The 25,021-nt window shown below is 43.2% G+C and overlaps 1 protein-coding gene across 1 annotated transcript in view; it reads right to left on the minus strand.

Annotated features, from left to right (window-relative positions):
* STK38 (serine/threonine kinase 38) overlaps positions 1–25,021 on the minus strand; it is a 202,793-nt gene that overhangs the window by 154,509 nt on the left and 23,263 nt on the right. The gene's annotated exons all lie outside the window — the stretch shown is intronic.

The raw sequence follows: 25,021 nt of genomic DNA on the forward strand, positions 1-25,021 counted from the left end.
ACCGTTATTCAAGTCCCTTTTGCAGTTAAGACCATAAAAGAGAGAAAAGTCTACATTTTATAGCAGCAAATCATATAGGCATTATTTTAGCTCACACAACACTTTCATAGACCACGCTGTATAAACCATGTATAGACTCAAGTATCAATGAAAAAATACAGGTTCTGGTGTCTTCAATGTGCCTTGTAATGCTATCAGCAATTTTAGTTCCCAACGAAGGCCTCATTTCTACAGGAAAAAAAATGACTTTCAACTAAAAAACACAGACATAACTTTTTACATGTTACACAGGGGATGGAGCATTCCTGAAGGTTATGTCATTTGTTAGCTAAATGCAGAGTACGGCTGACAACAACTACACATCTATCTGGTATGTTAATGGACTACTGTTCTTTATATATTGCAAGTACACAAATTAAGGGATAGCAAAACTCTTATCAGGCTAAGAGTCCAGTTGAAAATCAATGTCCCCTGATAAGTTGAAAAGGGAGCATTATTTGCCCTTCTTTGTGCAAGCTTGCGGAGATGGAATTAAGTCAATTGAAGCCTAAAAAGACTTCTGCAAACAAAGCAAAATGCAACGACTCATTAAAACTGGAAAGAAGAGAAATTGCCTTTAAAAGGTGTAAATATGCATTTTGCGAAGCTCAATGGTCACATCAGTACTGATGTCTGGGGTGTAGGTAAGCGGGGTGTCAATAAAGACCTCCTTCTCGAGATGTGTTTTACTTTACAAATATTAATGTAGCATATATTGCTTTGTGGCTCTTTGTAAAGGTTCTTATGCAAGGGTACACATCCTTGCAGTCATGCTTAAGAGGACAGAGGAGGGTTCGATTTAGCCACTTCTACTTATTAAAAGCTTTCGAAGTAGCGAGAGTGGTAGGCTCACTTTGATGATATACACTCTTTTTTGAAGGGACGTCATCACTAAAATACTGCTCTTCATTACTATATGCTGATGACCCATGCCAAAGAATGCACTGCAGAAGAATTTTTTTTCGCACAGATCTGCCCCATAGTGTTGCTGCTATTATCAAAGTTGAATGTGGCATCTCTATGGCATGGAACTCAATTCTCCATTCATCATAGGCTTGCACTGAGTAGCCACAGAATGTCAGCTGTTTACCTTTGACTACTAGAAATCCAGTTTCAGCGAAGATATACTTTTGATTCTGAGTTTACCTTTGACTACTAGAAATCCAGTTTCAGCGAAGATATACTTTTGATTCTGAATGTACCAGATACAGGGGCCCTGTGGGCGAATAGGACCACTCCAACATGGCCACTATGAATGGATATGAGAGGTCAAAAGTATCAGCCCTACTGCTGTGCAACAAAAACAAATGCAGAGTCATGATGTCATCACAAGAATGGGCCCAAAAAGAGAGGAATTACGAGGAGTGGCGTCGCAAGGAGGAGGACGCCGAACCGTGGAGGAGACCAGCCACACTTGAACGTGAATCCCATGAAGAGGGAAGCGTCAGGACGCTGCAGAGGACCAGCGAGGACGTTGCAATACAGTGAAGGTCTACGGGAGAATCCGGGAACTGACACAAAGAGACAGAGAGACAAGGCACAGCCCCGGCGGCCTAAGTAAAGAATGTGCTGAGGTCCATACATCTGCGTCCAGAGGACAGGGCTATAGCACCAGGCAAGTGATGATGTGCATGGTGAAGTAGTGGTATTAGCACAAGGGGTATTATTGTTCTGTTTGTTAGATGCACCAGGAATGGAAGCCGGTAATAAGTAGGACCAGGGACCAGTTGTTCTGTACACAAACACCCTAAAGTACCCTAAACGATAGACTATTAAGTTGATCACTGCATTGGTGACTGGCGAAGGGTAGAGACAGGCCATGGGAATCTCACTCAATACCTCTTTTGTTTTACCCAAGTGTCTGCGTTGCTGCAACAAAAGGAGACTGGGAGAATAAGAGCCCAGAGAGGGAGAGAACCGAAGAATCCCAGAGGAGGGAATGTGGCATCTCTATGGCATGGTACTCATTTATCCATTCATCATAGACTTGCACTGAGTAGCCACAGAATGTCAGCTGTTTACCTTTGACTACTAGAAATCCGGTTTCAGCGAAGATATACGTTTGATTCTGAATGTAACAGAAACAGGGGCCCTGTAGGCGAACAGGACTATTCCACCAAGGCCACTGTGGATGGCTATGAGAGGTCAAAAGTATCAGCCCTATTGCTGCGCAACAAACACAGAGTCATGATGTCATCACAGGAACGGGCCCAAAGAGAGCGGAATTACAAGGAGTGTTGTCGCAAGGAGGAGAACGCCGAAGGGTAGAGACAGGCCATAGGAATCTCACTCAGGACCTCTTTTGTTTTACCCCAGTGTCTGTGCTGCTGCAACAAAAGGAGACTGGGAGAGCGAGAGCCCGGAGAGGGAAAGAACCCAGGGATCCCAGAGGAGTGAAGGAACTCTGAGGAATATCCAGAACCCTCTCATATGTTCTTTAGTCACTTGTTATAATAACCTGAAAAAACGTTATCGAATAAGATAAAAATTGCCCAATAAACGAAATGCAGACACCAAGAGCCCTGACGTGTCTCTCTTCTGTCATACCCTGTTACAGTAACCATTTTTAATGTGAACTTTTTAATATAACAATCTAATATAACAAATTGGAACTGGTTAGGCCTAGGTCCTAATCATAGAAACTATTCCTCAGCAGATTAAAATGTTGTGTATTGCATGCAGAATATGCATCTGAAGAATCAACGGTTATCTCAAAACAGTAACAGCATGTTACTGCAGAGAGAGCTCGATACAAGTCCTGGTCTGGAGGCAGGTCAGTAAGAAAATACAACCCAGGCGGAGGCCTGGCTTTTCAAATTCAATTATCTTTCAATGTTATGCTATGGGTATTTTTATAGCACATTCTACCTCTGATGAGGCACTGTAGCACTTTATGGATGGTTACCATACTACTCCGTTGGAATCCAGCTTTAATAATTAGTCGGGTATAAGAGCTGTGGCCAAGGCTTTTTTAAGTGGTACTATGCAATTTGAAATTTTCTTCTCGCACAGACTAGTTTTAGAATGTTCAGGTTCCCTGTGATGTACATTTTAAGCACATTCAGTTAAAAGGATAATTCATACTATTAGTTAAAAAAAAAGTCACGAATATCGAGAATAGATTGTCATACTGTGCGTAGTCATGCATAACAACAATAGACTGTCAGTCTCTTGTATTGAAGACTCTATTTAGTTTGGTCAGTATGAATGTTTATCTGTAAATATAGATCTGTCTCATTTCTACGTGAAAACTGTGAAGCAGTTCGTTCTGCAATGAAAACAAATTTCCACCTGACATGCAAGTGGTATGAAGGGTGTAAAATAAAACAATAACGATTTCACACTTTCTCAGATGGCTGTAGGAATTTATATTGGAGTCAAACAGTATTGCACTGAGTATGGTGAAGAGATATTCTTTTGTTATCTGTGACTTTTGTTGCATGGTTAGAGTTATTTGAATTGTTTCTTCTATAGTTGTTGAGACATTCTTTCCTTTTTTGCCTGTATGATTCTGGTGAGTTGTCATTTGGATTCAGTTGTGAGTGCAGGTATTTTCCTAGTACTACGTAGAATATTCTGTGCTTTCTATTTTGCTAATGGGGTCAATGAGAGATACTGGCTTATCGTCTCCAAAGGACTGAGATTTGGGAAAGTCAGGTCTTCGCTACCCTCTTGAATTCTCGATGATTACAAGGGAGGTTGTATTCTTAATAGAGGTGAGTTTCATAAATTAGCAGCTAGGAGGGAAAAGGATGTTTCTGCAGATATTGTCCGGTACACATGGTCAAAAAGGCATGTTCAAAACTGCACATCAATAAGCAGCTCAATATTCCAGACTTTAAGGCAGGACTGTTACATATTTTTTTTTAGAAGAGCTCTGAAGAGGCTTGACTATGGAAACATTGTTCCATAAAGTGATTATAAATTAGTGGTATATTCCAACTCTATATGTATTACAGTAGATTTGGTTTCTCAAACACGAGTCACAGATTTAAAATGATTCACCTTTCAGACTACCAAACAAGCACACGTATTGAAACGTAGCCATCGAACTACCGCAACGAAATAGAAGTGAATAATAAATAGGCTAATGCGATCGAAGGCAGAATCTTTGAGATCACCAGTGTCGATATTATGTAATGGGCACGCTGTTCATGTTTGCGCACAGTGCACCTTTAAACAGGTACGACAGATGCAAACAGAAACAGTGCGCCCTATTACAATCAATGCTAAGTCCCGGGGCAGATGCAAACGTTCGCCTGTCCTGGGGCGAACGCTTAAGTAAAAGGCAAAGCGGCTGCTTCAAACAGGTGCTCCATCTTTCACTGTACAGGTGGTACTTGCATGTACTTTAAAGGGAGTGGAAGGGTGGAGGGAGGGAGAAAGTTATCCCTCTGCAGGTGGGTGAAATGGCTGACTGCACCCGCCTGCAGAGGGGTTCTCCCACCTCCAGAGGGGGCACACTGACAGTGTGCCACCTCTTTGTGGTGGTGCACTGTCAGTGCAGCTCCTGAAAGTCTCTTTGCCATCGCACTCACATCAACAATATGGCACGGGTGCAGGGGCAAAGTGTTGCCCTCATTTGCATGGGCCCATGTTACCATCTAATTGAGGCAATGTTTTAAGGGGTAGAGCAAGTGCCTGCAACCATTCCTGTAACACTAGAGTGCCTAAGGAGCTAAAAAGAATTAGGAGCAAATGCCTTCAGGCTATTTGTAATGGGGCACTGGGAAGTTTGCCAAGAAAGAAGTCATAACATTTTTTCCCCCCTCAAAGAATACTCTTTCATCGTTCACATTGAGTCATCTTGGAAGGTTATGTACTGAAATGTTTTTCCTTTGTTAATGAGTTGTGCATTCAAAGAGACATGTACAAGCTTGGAAATCACAAAAGTTGGACTTGCAATGATTGTGTGTCTGTGTTTTTTCTAAAGTCTATTGTCTGTGATGTTTTCATAAAGCAAATGTAAACATATTTGTCATGATCCCTTTTGCATGTATACATTTAACATGGCACAGGAATAGACTTTTAGGATACCCTGGCATTAAGGACTTAGTCAATGTGCCAAAACAAGACAGAAAACGAGTTGGGCTCCAACCACACTGCAATCCACTATCCAGTGCCCGAGTGAGATGTATTTTGGGGATGATAAATTCTTTGAAATATCACACGATTAATGGAATCCAAAACCTCTTTCAAAGTAGAAAGGCACACTCAAGAACACCAGGAAACAAGTGATATACTTTAATCCTAACCTATCCTTGTGCATACAATATGAGCAGTAACTATGATAAAAACAAACAGAACAGTAGCTGCAATGTTTATGAGGGGTGCAAACAAAAGAAAATATTGTAACATATTGATGAATGAGTAACTTTATATCAATCTCACCCTCATCTTTTGCTTACTAAGCTAAACTTGTGAAAGTAAATATATAAGGTGACTTCAAGACACCTAGAATAAAGGGGTCCTTTTGAAGATCACTGTTTTTCTTTGCTTTTAACCACATTCTGTATATATTGTATATAACACTTTGGCACTTTAATTATCACATTCACTGCGCCATCACTTTAGGAGCACCTAAAAATGAAAAAATGTTTAGGTTTTACTAATATATAAATCTTTTCTGAATGAAAAAGATGAAATGGTTTCAAAGAAATAAAAAATATGAACTAACTTAAGGATACCATACTTAGACAAAAAAGTTTTTTTTCTTCTAGAACTTAGAATTGCTGTGGAAGTTAAGGCATACACTTCCCCCTTGTGGCCAAGTTTGTATTTATTATTTAATTATCCAGGTCTAAGGGTTATTGGGTTTTGCCTCAGTTTGTAGAACTACTAAGCTAAACTCAGCACCAAAAGAAAGCCCAATTTGAGCTTTACTATGAAGCAGCCCGCCTTAATTATCAATAATCTATGTATGACATATGTTTTAACAGAGGTTTTCCGTTTTCAACAAACCCATAACCTCATTCACAATATATTAAGAAGAACAAAATAAAAGGTAAATCTAAAAATTTCAGAATTGACAAATTCCGAATTTGAACCCAATTTTTTTTTTACTAGATTTGGACAACCTTGATTTATCTGTTGTATGTATTGACAACGGTTGTAGACGGACAGGATTACCCGTTTACACTAGATTTCGGCTAACAATAAGGTACTGCCATGAGCTTTATGGAATTTTTAAAAAACATAATCATGGGGATAGCACTACTAATCCACTGGTTACTGTGCACATACATCTGTATGTGACATTATTGTTCATTGGACATCAATTTGCATCTTATTAATAATTCTAATAGGGTGATTTAGGGTTTGTGTTCACAAAGAAGTGGTGATTATGAGGCACAACACAGCTGTGTGAGCATGTGGAGAATTAGGGTTTCTATTTGGTGATGTGTCAGCTTCAATTGTGGTTTATTCTCTTCCAAGTGGAGTTTAGAGTATTTGTTCAAAATACAATAACATTTCTTTCCTCTCACTTGTTTTGGGTGTTTAGATTTTTGTTTTAAATTTGGGGTTTTTGCACAACACTTAATTTTGGCGTTTGAGCATTTTGGTTTCTAACTTAAAGAATTTGCTTACAATTTCTAGCCCTGAAGAAGTCGTTTGGGAAGAAAGAATTTCCCATGACGAAACACGTGTTGGCTTGAAATGTATTTTCAAATGGATGAAATGTGGAGTTATTGGAAGATTTGATTCAATAAATCCTTTGATTGGACCAGACGTTACGCAATTTTTTTTTAACTTGTCCTGCTTTTAAATACAATGCACCGTGCCTTCTGGAAAGTAAGCCGTATTCCTGGGAGACGTGGAGGCTGAACCCAGCCTGGTCACCAAGACGGAGGTGAGCGCACTCTGAAGAGCGCTAGAGGGTATCGGAGGGCCAGAAGAGGGAGCAGCAGACGCACCGGCCGGTTGAGGGAGAAGTGCGGGCTGGCTGCCGGTCGTGATACACTACCCAGCCACAAGAGTAGCCCTCAGAGCGCGCAAACAGGGGACGGCGCAGACGGTGGCGCCGACAGAGCTTGAGGCAGAAGGGCCACGGGGACCCAAGTTACCTTCATGACACATTTGAAGCGGCGGCAGCGACACTTGATGGTCACCGAGCCCGCGGCAGTGAAGGAGGAACTTGGCCAAAGGCCCACACGTCAAAGGAATGCCCAGACCTGGGGATTGACACCCCTCTGAGACCTAATGCGAATGGGGAAATTGCCAGTCAAATAAAGATCGCCGCCTCAAATAAAACAACTAACTGAGAATACTCCCGAAACACAAGCCCACAAGGCTGCTCATGATACAGATGAGCCTTACGACGCTGCTTCACCAGGGGCCTAAGATACTGTGTGTGACTGCTGTGCATTGGAAGGGATTTGTAAATGAGCTGTGATCTGCGGCTCAACTGGAGAAGACTGAGAAGGAGACAGGGACCACAAAACTATGCCTCTAACTTCCCACAATACTTTTTAAGGCCCCCTGATTACTCCTTGGACGACTTTCTCACGGTTATCGGGGCCCCTCTGAAGTTCTGCAATGATGGGCAAAACTAAGAGCTCCAAAAACACAGGGCCCGATTTGGACTACACCCTGAAGGAGGGAGGAGCGTTGGAAACGCTGGCCACCTAGATGCCACGCTTAAGTCACACTCCACTCAGTTTGATAAAGTTCTGCAGGCCATACTAGATATAAAAACGTCACTAGAATCGAGGATTGATGCAATAGCCACAGAGGTCAACTTGCTTCGCGTGGATCATCAAAGCCTGACACACCGGGTAGAGGGAACTGAATCCTCATTGGCAGCCATCCGCCCCATGGTGCAGGACTTGCAGTCTCATATTGAGCAAGTAAAACTGGAACTGACGGCTTTGTATAAACGAGTGGAAGACGCTGAGGGGAGATCACGCCGCAATAACATTAAGCTGGTGGGATTCCCCGAACAAGTGGAATTGCCCAATACGGAACTATTTATAGAACAATGGCTGATCAACACTGTATTGGGTGGAAACCCTTCCAAGGTCTTTTCTGTCGAAAGGGCCCATAGGGTCCCAGGTAGACCCCCCCGGCAAGGCGCACCTCCACAACCTATAATAGCTCGACTTTTAAACATCAGAGAAAGGGACGCTATCCCGCTCTCATGGTCCGTGGCGGTATGAGAATGCAGAAATCTCAGCCTACCCAGATTTCACTGTAGAAGTACAGACACAACGCAACTCCTTTATCAAGGTGAAACAACGACTACGAGAACTGAATTATAAATATGAACTGCTATTTCCTGCAAAACTTCGGGAGATTGATGGCGAGGCAACGCAACTTTTCCACTCGCCAGTGGACGCATGGACTTGGCTGCATGCAAAATGCCTAATGCATACGACTCCGGACCACCAAGAAGATTTCACTTGGCTGACCCCACGTACGAAGCAACGCAAGCAAAAACATAGCAAAGCAAGACCTTCACAAGCCCAAGCAGTCAAAGAGCGGGAGGAGGCCATAAAGGAAGCATCTTAACTATCTACTAACTCCTTCTACGCTTTAACAGAGAACCCTCAGTTTCCCTCCAGCACTGATACGGGGACCCCACCGCCCTTGCGGGGGATCATTGGATGATGAGGGCCCGACACTGACTCCACGTTCAGCAGATGACCTATGAATACAGGGATCTTGCGAGTACAGGGGATTGCTGGATCCTGCCTATCCCCGCGACATGGAGTCATGTGTCGCCTGTTGGGGCGAGCTCCCGGGGCTCGGGACACAGATTCATTGAGATGTTATGGGGCCCACGGTGTGGACTCCCACCTGCAACATGGCTCTTCCCGCCCCCTCACGAAGGCAGGGGACGCCATGTGGTGTGCTTTCACCGAACGGATATGCATACACTGTAGTTTTATACTTCCTAGAAGTATGTTTGTGGTATTTTTGCATGATACTTGTTCTGGATCAAGCCTGGGCTCTGGGAGTTGTTTTGTTTGTGGTTAATACATGTAAATGCTTGGTGATCAAGGGGGCCACAGTCGGGTCAATTGTTGATGATCAAAAGGGAGGGGGGCACGAGATGCATCGAATTTTCAACCTAGGCAATAATGGCTACTGAATATACTATGTTGACTTGGAACATTCGGGTATGGATAATCCCATTAAGAGATACAGAATATATTCTTATCTTAGGAGACGCCGGGTACATTTCGCCTGCTTACAAGAGACACATTTGATACAGGGAGAACTAATTAAGCTTGCCCTTCGCTGGAGGGGTCAGATTTACGGCACCGCTTATTCCGCATATGCCAGAAGCACCTTAATCTGGATAGCTCCAGAGGTGCCGTTCATTACAACTAAGATACATATTGATCGGGAGGGAAGATATGTTCTGCTAGAAGGACACTTAGATGGTCATTCCATTCTCCTGACCTCCATATATGGTCCCAATACAATGCAAGGATCCTTCTTTAATGGACTATCCCCTGTCCTTACTACAGGATCCATACACGCCTAGTTTATGAGGGGTGGGGGGTTTAATTGTATCCAAAATACAGATCTGGATCAATCGCTCCCCACCACCCTCCATTCCCCCACCCAATCCCCCCTCCCTCCCCCACCCCACCGAACACTCCCAGCTTACATACTACTAAACACTTCCATCAATGGACGCAAGCTATGCAACTACATGATATCTGGCATCTACACCATCCTGAGGATAGGGAGTATTCTTACTATGCGCCAGGCTACCACATACACACGAGACTGGATTATATTTTTTTGCGACCCACTTATGTGGCCCAATATCCGTAGTTCTGAGTACTTGGGGAGAACCTTATCTGACCACAACCCCCTGCGGGTGGTTTTTAAATAGGGGCGACCCAGACCAAAGACACCGACATGGAGACAGAGTGGAAGCCCTATAAGATGTGCCTTATAGAATACAATTAGGTACAGCTATTACGGAATACTTTCAACACAACGAGGGCTCGGTGGGTGACACTAGAGTGGAATGGGATGCAATGACGGTGGTTGTACGAGGTCATTGTATGACCTCCTCTTGGGGAGCGAAAACCGCCCTTACGCGCACTGCATTGAACCTGGAACAGGAAATATGTCGGCTGGAGAAAACAGCTATAACTGATCCATCAGCGCGACGATCACTGACACTACAGCATAAGCAATATCGAGAGGAATTAGATAGGCTTGGGAAATTAGACTACAAAAAATATCTGACCCGACAACATAGGGAGGGGGACAAACCTGGACGCATGTTGGCTTGGCTGTTGCGCTCTGAGGTGCCTCGAACGGTACTAGGTGTGATTAGGAACGATAGAGGGGAAGAGGTCAATACTCAAGAGGCGATTAATGAGGCCTTTGTTCAATACTACAAAACCCTATATACGGCGCAAATGACCCCCTCCTCATATGACAATCACCCACTACTACATGATCTCCCTCTCCCCACCCTTACACAACAGCAAAAGCAAGACATGGAGAAGCCCATACAACTTGTTGAAGTGCAATTGGCAATAAAACAAATGGCTAGAGGGAAGACCCCAGGCTTAGATGGGTTGCCTATTGAATTTCACGCTACATATGAAACCCGCCTCGCACCTCGGCTGATGGCCCTGTATGAGGCATCATACCAGAGAGGGGGGACTCCCCACCTCGATGAATGAGGCCCTTATTGTGGTGCTCCCTAAATCGGGCAAGGATCCTCTGGAAGTGAACTCCTATCGTCCCCTCTCTATGCTCAATCTTGATTACAAAATCCTAAGTAAGATCCTGGCAAATAGGCTGCTTCCTTTACTTCCATCCCTAATACATCCCGATCAAAATGGATTTATACCAAATAGGGCCACATACCACAATACTCGAAGATTGTGCCATATCATTGATGCAGTTTCCAAGGGTACTGGCGTCCCAGTGGCGGTATCATTAGATTTTGAAAAGGCGTTCGACACAATAGGTTGGCCTTACCTAATGTGGACGCTGAGAGGCTTTGGGTTGGGTCCCCAATTTGTACAGTGGATACAGCTACTTTATACCACACCCCAGGATAGAGTCCAAACGGGCCACTATGTGTCAGACCCCTTCCCCATTCAAAGAGGGACAAGACAGGGTTGCTCGCTGTCCCCAGTACTTTTCGCTCTAGCCATGGAACCGCTTGCAGCGCGCTTGCGGACGAAGGAGAGTGAATGGGGAGTATGGGTTGATGGTGGTTGGCATATTACATCACTATATGCAGATGATGTATTAATCTACCTGGGGAAAACTGTTGATACCTTAACCGGTTTATACGAGATATTGGACCAATTCAGTGAACTGTCGGGCCTTCGGGTAAACTGGAGCAAATCCTGTGTGTTCCCCCTAGGAAAAACGAATGATACGCTGAACCAAATGCCCATACAAGGGAGACTAATATGGGCAACTGGGAGTTTTCGCTATTTGGGCATAGATGTATACCTGGCTGAATCGGATTTAGTGGAGGGCAACTATAACAAAGTGCTGTCCTCTATCCGTAGGTCATCACCCTTCTGGACACGGTTACCCCTTTCCCCTATGGGCAGAGCAGCGATAGCGAAAATGCTGGTACTCCCTAGATTACTCTATCTATTTCTAGCGCTGCCAGTGTCGCCCGGACGGGCCTTCTTCAACACTATACACAGCCTATTGAGAGCGCTTATATGGGGCTCAGGACGTAAAAGAGTATCCCTAGATGTGTTATAATACCCAATGCTTGAGGGAGGGATGGTAATCCCCGATATGGAACGATATTATGCAGCGGCACAACTGCAGTGGGTAATGGCTTGGTTGGCAGGTGGACAATCAATAGAGGGGAACATGGTACGACATAAGTTGACTACAACCGGAGTACTGCAATGCAAATTTACACACTTTAACTATGTCCACCAAACGTACCTGTCCCCACATAGACTTCGCCGCATGTTTACAGAAGCCACCTCGAGGTGCCTGCGATGTGGGCACGATGACGCCACCTTCCTGCATATGACTTGGGAATGTCCTGAGATATACAGTGCCTGGGGACGCATCATGCAACATATATCTGACATTATAGACAAATCCCTCGCACCAGACCCGCTCCTTTGCCTACGGGGGGATGACCAAGCGGAATAAACGATCCAAGTATTATATAAAGTTTGTTGATCTTGCCCTAACACTGTTTAAGCGAATGATCGCCATGGCTTGGAAGGCTACGCGCCCTCCAGATGTACAAGCCTGGCTTCGGATGGTGTTGCGTTGGACCATGGCAGAGGTTAATGCATTAGACCGAGATAGGCATGCACAGGGTGGAGTTGGAGGGGTAACACTTTGAGATACTTACCTAGCGAAACTGGAAGATAAATTGAGCGCACAAAAGACTGGCAGAGAGACGACACCATAACACCCCTGCTGATCTGTCACCACGTGACCCGTCCACACGAGCACTTCCCCATAGACATTTTCCTTTAACCCCAGCTCTCATCTGCCGAATACTGACAACACCTGTCTGACCCCATAGCGAGAGCGGGGATTATTGCCAACTCTCAGCATCAAATTGCCCTACAAACGTATAACAAACTTGCCCTACCTTTGAAATGAGAACACGGAGCCTAAGCCGCCAACTCCCACCTCTTCCCCTCCGTCCTCAGTAACTGGAAGTAAAGGCCGGAAGCCGGGGAGCCATAATAAACATAGATGAAGATCCCGACGTCCCCCCCCCTCATAAACGCCAAGCAGGTTCTTTCTTCTTTCTTTCTTGTTAAGTTATAATCCATTTTCAGGTCTATTCCCGCACAGCCCTACACAGGGATTACTAACTGTTGGGTGTTATTAGCTATCCGGCAATATACCAACATCGACTAGAAGCTCTAGTACGCGATGAGATTAGCTCAACTGATGGCGACCATCACATTAAATGTCATGTGTAGACACAACATATGTCTACTACTCAATAACGGTTACAAATAGGGATACCATTGCTACAGTTCATGTGATATTGTTGCTTTTGTTACGAATTGATATTTGTGGCCAAGGAAACCTGATGTATACTGACACACTGGACATGAGGTGAATAACTTGCATTGTTTAAAAATAAAAATAAAAAGATTTTTAAAAAAATGAAAAAAAAATGGGGACAGTATATTCTGTAGGTCAATCATGGTTTCTCCTTCAAGATCCAGATACTTAATATGCCACTTAAAAAGAGAGCTGTAATGGAGCAAGGAGACGTGCTACAGATCTAGCAGGACCCCAGCCTTGTTTCCAATGTACAGTGTTTAAAAAGGTACAACATTCCATATAGTGTTAGTGATACAAAGTGAATAAATGCAATTAGTTCTGTTTCAGCGCAAGATTGTAAAGTTGGTCTATGGATACTGTCTATGACTCTGTATGGAGGGGCAAGAGCTGACTTCCAATGAGACCTCCCCCTCTTTCAATCTCCATACACCAAATTGTACCCTCTCAATGTTCATAAGCAGCCACACATAGAATAAAGTGACTATAAGACGCACTCAAAAGCACTAAAGCTGACAGCTCGACCACAAAATGGCTAAATCTGGGCCACTCTTAATAGCGGTGCTATGTCCCAAGAGGCAGCATTTCCAACTTTCCTGCTTTGACTTCCCTAGCAACAGGTTAGCGGGTAACAATGACAATACTCTGCTTGCTTATGTTGATCATTTAAAAGGAGGTTGTGTTTCTTAAAATGTGCAGTACTGTTTAAAAGACAGTGTGCACATTTTCATTCCTTAAGAACCAAGGACTTGACTAGACCCAGCAAACAACTAGCCTGTAGCCCAAAGGCCATTCCTAGAGTGCTTATGGAAATGTAGCTGTAAAACTAGTCTCAGATTTCGTCAAACAAACCTATCCCTCTCTGGCAAATATTCGGGTTTCCATGCCCACAATGGCACAGAAAAGGCATTAATTGCAATCTGGAATGACCTTAGGAACAAGGCATACTTCTGGTAACTTTCCACCTTCACAACCTTAAATGAGTGAGCCTGTAGGCCTCACTCCAATCGCATGGGTAAAAAAGGCCTGTTCACACCTACTGTTCACTACACAATATGCTGCCACCACCACGTGTGTGCAGCTTATCTACTGGTAAAGACAGTAGCCTTTCACCACTATGGGGGGGGGTGCTTTAGGCACCCCACCCTTTCCAACAAGAACGCAGCCTGTGAGAATGCCCTATACCATGGTGCACAAGCATGATTCACATTTGCCTATGACAACAAAAACAAGCCTTTGCAATGCAACGAGTCTCGCATTTCTCTGAGTTAGAGCTATTAGCAGTTGTAAACTCCCAACTGGACTTTTCTTGCCTCATTAAATGAAAAAGAAAAAAAACGAGCGCAATTGCGCTGCTAAACAAGCAAGATCACACTGCGAAAATTGAGAAAAAGTAGTCCACAAACCGGATGGAAAACAGCGAGCCTCGTATGTTTTCAGTACTTGGTCGCTGCGCTCGAGGAGGGCTAACCACCAGAAAAGGCATGACGTGTGCATGCCTTCTACTAATGAAGGCAAGCAGATTTTAAAAGGCAAGCCCATGAACCAATGAAAGACACTGACATGACATGGGCAGGGCTCCGAGCCCTTTTCTTACTACTAAAGCATCTCACAAGCAATACGCATGCACAAGCGCATGCTATGCGGGCTCAACCATAAAAAACAGCATTAGGGATCCAAACATCAGCACAGTTGGGACCCTCAGGGCAGGGGTGTACGTCTATCATCATGTGTGGGACTTTTCTGACCCAACAGCAAGGTGCCACTGAAATCCAAAGCATAGTTCTTCACTGGATAAGTACTACCTTGTAGTACTATAAATCATCACACTTTCATAGTTATGTGATCCTGCATTCATTAGGTGACCCTCAAAGCTCAATAATCACTTTTTAATATTTGCCTATCCACACTTCTTGATATCATTAATAATACACTCAAGCTTATCTGTCATATAAATGACGATTCACAGATTATCCTAAAAAACTGAAATTGAATTGACTCCAAACATCTCTACAAAAGTAAAGAACAAAGTGACCAAATACATTATTTTCCGTGAGAATCCTATAGAGCATGTTCTTTCACCTTAGACTATCCCACAAGGTTCAGGTCTCTCGCTTTCTGGCCAATATTTCAATGGGCTCTTTACTGGGCTCCCAAAACTCTTTCTCATCAAAATACAACAGAATGCTGCAGCAAGAAAAAGAAATGCTAAACTTGAGCGGGGGTGGCCACATAATCCCCGCTTTCAAGGCCTCATTGCGCACCAGGCAATCCAAGAAACGGGGCCCATTTTTCTATGCCAAATGAGGAATCCAGAACAGGAACGCTCCTGATCGTCTCCCTTCCCAAAAAAATAAATAATATAAGGCACTCAACCCTTCAAGTGGGAGACGTATTGCCTTTTTTTCTACACCCAGACGGACATAATCGTTTGTGGGTGGTGTCTGTAGTGCTTCCTGTTGGATATATGTCAATACATTGGGGTTCACTGCATCACAACACCACTACATCTCAAGGGCCCCGGCATCATAATGCTCTTAATGTTTTACATTATAGCTGTACATCGATATTTGGGTGCTATTATCTCACAAAATGCAGTGTGAAGGAAACATTTAAAAGGGACCAAGGAAATATAGAAAATAATTAAAGCATCCTTGGGAAATATGGGTTCAAATATCAAATGACAGCCCTCTAACGACTCTGCAAAGATTTACCATTGTCAGTGCCTCCACAATTACTCAGCAGAATTACCTTATTATGCAGCAAGAAAAGGAAAATTATGTACTCATTTGCAGCACATCCTATGACAGTAGTATTACAACCCATCTGAAGTAGAGCCAACATTCTGGTTTAAATCGGCAAATTATGAACTTTAGTTGGTTCTTTCTACATCTCTGAGTTTGTGAGCACCCATACCAGCATCTGAGTCAGAGGGCATTTTTAAAATGGCTTCTTTCTTACACACTGGCTTACATTAGGAAGGCACAGATGCAGAAAAATCCAAATGGTAATAATAAATGCTCTACTATTCCATGTTCCTGCATGTCTTTGGATAAAAATGGCCCCTCAGATGTGTAGGGAGGCTTAGTGCCCGTGACAGGAAACTGACCAAAATACAACATGGACACATCACATTTTTCCACTCAAAACTTACAATTTTGTTTTAGAAAGGGGGTAGCTGTAGATTTTGGGTCTTTGGGCCCTAGCTCAGTCGGCACCTACTGAAAGCTAGCAAACCTGCACATTTTTTAAGACTAGACTGCTAGGGGATTCCATGATGGGATGACTTGCCTGGCTATCACCATGCGTTGTTACTCAAACTCTGAATCCCTTGTAATCCTCACACTTTCACACAAAAAATAAAAAAACATTTTCCTCACATTTCTGTGCGGGAAAGGCCTGGAATCTGTGGGAATCCACAAATGTAATACAACTCAGAATTCCCACACACAGTCTGATAACAACAGTTCCCACAATTGTGTGTGTGGGCCAAGAGACCACCACACAATATGCCTTAAAGCTCTACGTGGCGAGATCAGCCATGGGGGTAGCTACTGTTGTTGGGGCTGTGTGGGCCCCCACCCATGAAAACCTACCAATCACAGACAATTATGAAAACTAGACACCCAGGAGACTCCACAGTGGTGTGCCTTGTGTGAATCTCACAAGCTTTTCTTACTCTCAGTGCCCTGCAAACCTCAAATTTTGGATTAAATCACACACTTGCTCTTATATTACTATGATGGGAACTTACAGAATCAGAAGGAATACACAAATTCCTACCACACAGCGTTGCCCCACTTGTCCAGATAAAAACACTTTCCCGCTTGTGTAGCAGGCCTAGTCTCGCAACCGGAACAGATCAAACCAGGGTCAATGGGAGTTACACTGTGGGACTTCATTGACCCTCGTTTGGTCCGTTCCTTTTGCAGTCAGTTAGACCAGCGACACAACTGATTCCAGACGTTTCCATCACAGAAATGAAGATGATTTGTTAATTTAGGCAAAATTTGAGGTGTAAAGGTCATTGTGGGTAAGAAAACATCCTGTGATCCACGCGCAGCATACCACCCTAGTTTTCCGAAATGTGTAGGTTTCCATAGGTGACAGCCGAGCCCAGTGATACGAAAAGGGGATTTTGAGAAAAGAACGGGGCGCTCACTACTATACCACATCTAAGGTATCCAATGGACGGTGCTACCCAAGGTTGTTCCCCTAAACAACCTTGAATTGGAACGCCATAAGTCTGTCCCTATCTAAATATATCAATGGAAGCACCCAAGTCCCTATAGTAATATTAATAAAGACCAAAATCAAAGTCCACAGTTCCACTTGAAATGTTCATCATCTTCTTTAATCTTTCTATGAGCAGCTACAGCCAAGCCAACAAGTGTTTCGTCTGGGTATACATCTCCCCATAGACTTCATCAGGGCTTCTCTCAATTGTTAATAATGTACAGTGTCCAATTAGTTTAATATTCAAAATCTTAATAAATCCAAAATATTCTTACTTTTTGTTGTTTTTTATACACCCAGTGATATATAATTGTCTTTTACATGGTGGAAATCTATTATAAAGTGTTTTGTTTTATTTGTTTGTGATTATTTTATTTTATTTATAACTAGACCCATGTGCACCAACGAGTGACGCACCCAACATCAGAAACACCAAGGTGTGTCCATCTAACTGGACTAAAAATAAATAAAAAATATTGATTTTACCTGATACAAAAAACTCAGTTTGTAACTTTATATTATAAACTAGATTCAAAGTATCTGTAGGCACAAATAAAATGGAAGTAAGAAAGATTCAAACACTTTCTCCCATAACGTTTTCAAACCAAACTTCACAATATGTATTGTCTGTGTCCGTTACTATACTCACGCTAAGTTGATAATGTCTATTATAAGATGCTAATGTTGAGTGTGTCTCTTTCCTCCCTCTGAAAAGAGAAACACTCCCTTAAATAAATAAAATAAAATAAAAAGTATGTGCCGCTTTACTGCGCGTTACCGCACCTTTCAAATAGAAAGTTACCTGTTATATGTGAAATGCCATAAAAGTCGTGGCAAACCTTCCTACAATATCCTGTCGAACCGCCTTTGTTCTATATTTATTAATAGCGACAGAGTATCGAGACATCTACAGAACGCGAGTACGCAAAAGGAAAGCAACGTCGTTAGTGTGTGTATTTAAATTCAGTTCTTCATCGACAAAAAAGACGGACATCCCGTTTCTCTCTATTGTGGTAATCTAAATAGAAAGCGGACTGTTAATCCCCTTGAAAAGCAGTGATCTAACACGTACTGGTAAACATAAATAGAGGACTTAAACGAACCATTTCTATCGAGGCAAGTATCAATTATGGCCATTCCTATGATCACGCTGGTAGTAACCAAAACAACTTTCACAAATATAGTATTTCATTTAAATTCCTTATATTTATACTATTCAACTGTTCTGCGGAAAAAACCCATATTACAAACAATATTATAAAACAAATCAAATATATATGTACTGTGTATAGCCTAATTGGTATGCATGTACTATATAGTGGATCTCTGATATAGAGGCCTCACTCGTCCGTGCGCGTGATTCGCTATTATTCAGTGTAATACTCATTTCATTATCTTAGTCTCCCAGAAAATATTCAAGTTCATAGTCGGAATTTAAACCATGTTCTACTGCCATTAATCTAATAATCCAACACGATTCCCTTCTTAGAACAAGTTCTTTATTCCCGCCTCTGGATCTATTTTAACATGGTGAAATCCAAAGAATTTAAATTCTTTCCGTGTATCTTGCATGTCACATTCTTTCATATGTACCACAATGGGAAATCTATCATCATTATGTTTAATAGCTCTCAATGCTCTTCAATCCTTACTTTCAGTGGGCGGATGTTGCTCCTTATGTATATGCGATTGCATTTACATATCAACATATAAATGACATAGCTAGTATTACAATTTATAAATGTTTGTATTGGCTCTCTCTTATTACCTACCATTCCAACAAAATCTCTTTGCCCCGGACATGCCCATCTACATACATTGCAGTTACCGCATTTAAAAAAACCTCTATGTTCCTGATCTAACCAGCTAATGTTAGTATGCGGACTTGGATAACTAGGACATAATATATTACTAAAAGTCTTACCTTTACGGTAAACAACAGTAGGCCTTTTGTCAAGATATTTCCTGAGAGTTCCATCTTGTATTAGGATATGCCAATACTTAATCATACTTTTCAGTAAAAGTGTGGAACTATCTGTATAGTTCACAATTATCTGCATTTAGTGTTCCTGCCCAGGCCCAGTTCAGCAGCTGCTCCAGATTCCAAAACAGGTTTGTTTTTTGACAGAGAAAGTTGATGTTTCTAACATTTACGTTTTGGGGCTTTTCCTGTTGTGAACACCAAGCTCACCTACACAAGAAGGGTAGTGTTTGTATCGGAACAAGTGGGGGAATGATTGACAGTAGGATCTTTGAGGATCTCTGTGTATTCCGTAGGTTTTCATCACAGAAATACAAGGAAAGTGTGTGATTTTAGGCAGAGTATGAAACATGCAGAGCATTGTGGTTCATAAAAGAAAAAAAAAAATCACAGGTTCCACACAAGACATACCACCCTGGGCTCTCCTTGATTTCTAGTTTTCCAAAGCGCCTGGATCTCGTAGTTTTCTCCAGGTAGAAACTAACTTAATCCCAAAAGGAGCAGTGGGACAATGTTGGCAATTAGCCCAACTCATCTGGCCCACATGCAAAAATAAAAACCCAAAATACTGAAATGTCCTCTTGTTTGCTGTGGGATGGGAGGTTATAGTCCACAGGAGAGTAGAAAGATTATTGAGGGCTTAAGGCTGAGGGAAGGGCCTGATGTCAGGATGGGCCAGACATATATTCTTGACATCTAGTGAGCTTTTAGCCCCCCTGGGGGAAAGCTCCTTTTCTGCCCTCCGGGAAAGCCAAAATACTGGTTTGTCCCCACTGGGTGGAAGTGAGGCCTAATGCCAAAGTGCAACACCAGCACCCCTTTCATTTGCCCCAAATGCAAAATGCATGGTGTGTCGTGGGCTTTCTAGACCCACCCCAAGCAGACTTGGGGCAACCTCCCCAATTGGGGCAAACTTCCTACCTGCCCCAGAGGAAGTGGCATTGGGGGGGTGTAATTGGGAGGTGGCAGAAAGACATTATTTCCAGTTCTGAGTCAGGGTTATGGCTCGATACCAGGGTAGGCCATCCCCTCCTTTTTCCTGTTTTGGCGTCATTTTGAGCTCCCTGATGTCCGGTTGTTTTTCTGACCAACCACAAGGGCAAATTGAGAGGAAAATATCTCTGTGCCCCTAATGGGGGGGTGGGAGAAGGATTGGTTTGTCCCTTTTGCAGTGGGGGTGTGGGCAATGCCAGCATGTCCTGTTCTTTTGCCCTAAATGCAAAATACCTGTAGTCTAACTGGCATTCCAACTTCCTCCCCCCAAGGGCAGATTTTGGGGCAACGCCCCCCCCCACTGGAAGAAACTTCCAATCAGTTCCCGGGAGGAAGAAAAGCACTATTGCCCCTTCTGGGGGAGGTATGGCTTGATTCTAGGGTAGGTACCCGCCTGTTTTTTTGCAGTCATTTTGAAATCCCAGGTATTTAGTGGGCTCGCTGCTCCCTGGGAGGGCAGACTGAGGGTGAAGCCCTGTGGAGAGCATAGGGTTATGTCCATGGGGCTGCTCCCCCCTACAGAAAAATACTGCATAAATTCAGCCCCTGGTGTCTATTGTCTTTTTGCTCTGGGATACAAAATGGGGTAATTGTCCCCATCCACAGCCTGGGGGCAGCAGGGGTTGGGTTTTCGAAAGACTGTTGAGCTCTAGTTTGGAGGTAGGATCATGGCCAAGTCCATGGTGGGCAGTCCCCACCCATATTTGTTTCCCCCTCTCAACATCTTTCTGGGGTGGAAGCATGGACACCCTTTGTGGGTTTTCTGCCCCCACTGGAGGTCACATTTGGGGTAATCACACTCCCATTAGCCCTGGGGGGGGGGGGGGGGGGGAGGGCAGAAAGAATGTCTTGACAATATATATATATATATATATATATATATATATATATATATATATACACACACACATACATATACACACATATATATTTATATAAGCTTTTTTTTCCAAAACAAAGGTTACAGGGACGTTATAGTTACGTTCTGAATTTACTCGCACAAAACCAAAGACATTTAGAAGTTATAGTTATGACAAGTAACTATAATTTAGGATCTAAGATAATTATAACTCACGCCCCGCCATACATAGTTTTGTCCTCAACAATTTTACAGCAAATGTTACATAGATATTATAAATTAAGTTGTAAAAAATGCTATTATGTCAGATAATTAGCAGTGCATGTTGAGGGTGTGAGTTATAAGTACTTGAGGTAACTATAACTAGAACTGCTGAATTTCTATGGTATTGTGCAATTCAATATAGAACCTAACTATAACGTTCCTGTAACCTTTGGTTTTTTAAGTGAATTTCGACTTTTTTTTTTTTTTTTAGCAATAAGTAATTTTATTACTTTATGTTAACCCAACAACTGCCACATATGACCAAAGGCTGTGCGCTTCAAGGGTTAGCCACATGGCCCGGCCTGCTACAACCCCCCATAAGCATCAAATCCCATGCCACGCTTGGCCTTTGGCTGGACCCGGCCAGCACTGGGTGCAGGGCCTGCGGTCAACCCCTATAAGCACCAAACGCTGCCCCACACACAACCTATTGACACTACTCCATACGAAGTCCCGGCGAGCAACACAAACAGGTCGTTGGCCCTCCTCAGGTCACAGTGCTCTACAGGGTGATGCCCTACTTTTGTTCAGAGAAGCACCAAGGGTAAATGCCCTGATTCTTCACCACAACACCCACCTGGCATACAGGGTCACAGACTAAGCATGCATGTGAACAGCCCCATCAGTGCAGTGGTATAGAAGGGCAGACAGTCCGATCGCTGTGGCGGTTACGATAGACCTTCATGTACTGTACCACTTCCTGGGCACATGTACACACCAGTGCAATGCACTTACACAAGCATGCTCTGTCACCATGTACCATAGCAACCACAGACACATGAACACACCAATGTGGTGCACCCCAATATGCACACAGTCTCCATGTACCGCAGCACACAATCATTCACGTACATTTCAGCAAGGTGCAAAACATGCACGCGCTGCCTCCAAGTACTGTAACACCCATAGGCTCATGTACATACCAGCATGGTGCACTCCAACACGCATGCGTGGTCTCCCCACATCCATACTGATGTAAACCAAGGCTGAGCTAAGCACACACCTGCAGAAATTCTTATGAGTGGGCCAGCAGGCACGGCTTCCAGTCAGACGGTCTAGCCAGCTTGCTATACGAACAGTATGCTGCCACAAACACACTCATGCTGTTCAGCTCCTGGTGAGGGTGGTAGCCCTCCACCACAGAGGGTTGCACATGGTGCACACCTTCAGGTCTAACCTGACTGCAATCAATGACACAGGCCTAGGTCATGGCACAAACGCTTGATCCCTGTTTGCCCATGACCAAAAATGTATTTCAAAGAATCCAGAAAATCACCATAGCTGAGGCACTCATGGCAGGGGTTCACAAGTGCTACCATGCGAAGGACCTTCCCATCTCAACATCGAACCTGCAACAGTTTTGCCAGGAGTATTTGACATTCTGTGTAGATTTCACAAAGGACACCATAGTTATCACCAATTCAGGGTCAATGTCGCAACACAATTGGGGAAATGGATCACTTACAAGCTCTTGGCAGCCACAATGTCGACCAGTTCTGGAAACCTGAAAGCCCGCCACTAAATATCTGGTGGACTGAGCTGTGGAACATCTTTACTAGTGCCAGCAATTGGCTAAGACGTTACAAAAATGTGAACAAACTTGTTGAGTCTTTACTACACAAACAGATACTCTACAGTTGGAGTAGTGGGGTTGTATATACCTAAAGTGACAAGATGTTCAGGAGTAGCTAGAATGTTCTAGAGTTATGAGAACTGACAATAAAAATATTAACCAGTCATAGTTACTTTAGTTATAGTCACTTAATATAACTTTGACCGGTGAATTTCAGTGTTGTTATTTTTTAAAAGGGCACGTTTTAACTGGCAATTTCACCCAATTATAAAATCTCTTTAGCTTCTGTTCAGTGAATTTCTAAGTTGCTTTTTCATATAAAGTAATACATTATTACAATTCAGAACTATAAGGCCACTTTAACCTATGTTTTTTCAGTGAATTTCTATGGGTTTTTTTTAATGAAAAGTAAGATGGCCATCACTGAGCGCAGTATGGGGTTGGGTGCACCACTCCCCTCAAGCACCCACTGCCTCCCCACCCCCATGCACACTACGTTATGTAACAATATAAAGGGTGTCATGTTAAGGCAGACCTATTGACTTTGTCAAAGGGTCAGCAGGCTTATTGGATTAATCAAGGGGTCCGCATATCAACATATCAAAAAATAGACTTATTGGCTAGGTCTAAAAGTCACCAATAAATATAATTAAATGTATATTTCATAAAATTGACAAATTACAATGTTTAATAATAGTGATTACATTTTCAATAAATCACTATATAAAATAAAACCTTAAACATGCCAGAGTCTTTTTTCATGCAAGAAAGCACAGCCATAGGAGCAAACATATGAGGTCCTTGCAGTCCAGCTGAAGAGCACGCAGCTCCAGCTTTGAGTGTTTCAAAAACAATATGCTAAACTCTCCTGGGGTCATGGATTAAATGATCCAAGATACTTACTGTGTGCTTTTTAAATGTTGTTGAGGGGCTGCTGCACTCCCAGCAACCCTCCAGAACATTTGTAAAAACATACTTGTGGTGTCCCTGTCCCTATGAGGGGCACCGCCAAGAACTAAAAATGTTATAAGAAGCCCTCGCAGGGCATTATGGAGCACGTTTGGGTATGCAGCAGTTAATAATTTTCCATTTATTTTAAAGTGGGTGCTGCCGTGCCCGCCTGGGACACCCACAACATATGCTACAGTTAGGGGAAGCAGGAGGTGCCCCAAGGCTCCTGTGGCCCCAGTCAGCACACATTGTGGTGCGAACGGAAGCGGGCATTAAAAAAAAATGTTAGTGCCCACCGGGGACACCCTCTACATATGCCAAGTTGAAGGATGCGGGGGGAGCACCAGGGCCCTTGCAGACCGAGTAAGCTCCACAAACAGCATCCTTTGTGGTGCTGGTAGGATCCGGCTCCTTTAGTTTGCTCCCACTCAGGTGGGGGAAGTATTTTTCTCTGCACCTGCCCAGGAAGGAGCAAAATTGTGTTTTTTGCCTGGGAGAGTGCGGGCGGGGAATAGAGAGTATATTCCCTGCATGCACTGTCCCTGGCACAGAACACTAGCGTCCCAGGGCATGGGGACACTGCATCAGTATAGGGCTCTGGTGGATGGAGGTTTCGCATCAATTCCATATATAGCAATTCTGAGTAACCATGAATATTGAGGACAAGGGGTTCAGGTGACATCATAAGCCACACTGCAGACGTCAGAGTGGTTAGTAAATGTCACCAGAAAACCGATATAAGACCGTATTACACATGCAGCAGTTATGTATTTTTTATATTACATGTTTATTTTGGAGTAGCTGTTTTCTTCAATGTCCCAGCAACAATGGGCACTGACTGGAATTATGTTTAGTTTACCATTCGTGAATAACTAGTTAATAAAACTGTGGACAATGGTGATGATCTGTTGATTTGTGTGATTCTTGGGCAGCAGCATTTACCAAAAATGTATGGATTCATTGCATTTTCCACACAATTTTCTAATTCCCTAAAACCCATGCTGCATAATTCGTCCTCCATGCTACATAATAATGGAAGATGGAACCATAAAGCATAAGCATTTCCAGACCAGCCTCATGCAATAATAGAACACATTTAGCGCTAGTATAAAAGCAAATTACTAATTTC

Source organism: Pleurodeles waltl, chromosome 6 (genome assembly GCF_031143425.1).
Source record: "Pleurodeles waltl isolate 20211129_DDA chromosome 6, aPleWal1.hap1.20221129, whole genome shotgun sequence".
NCBI lineage: Eukaryota > Metazoa > Chordata > Amphibia > Caudata > Salamandridae > Pleurodeles > Pleurodeles waltl.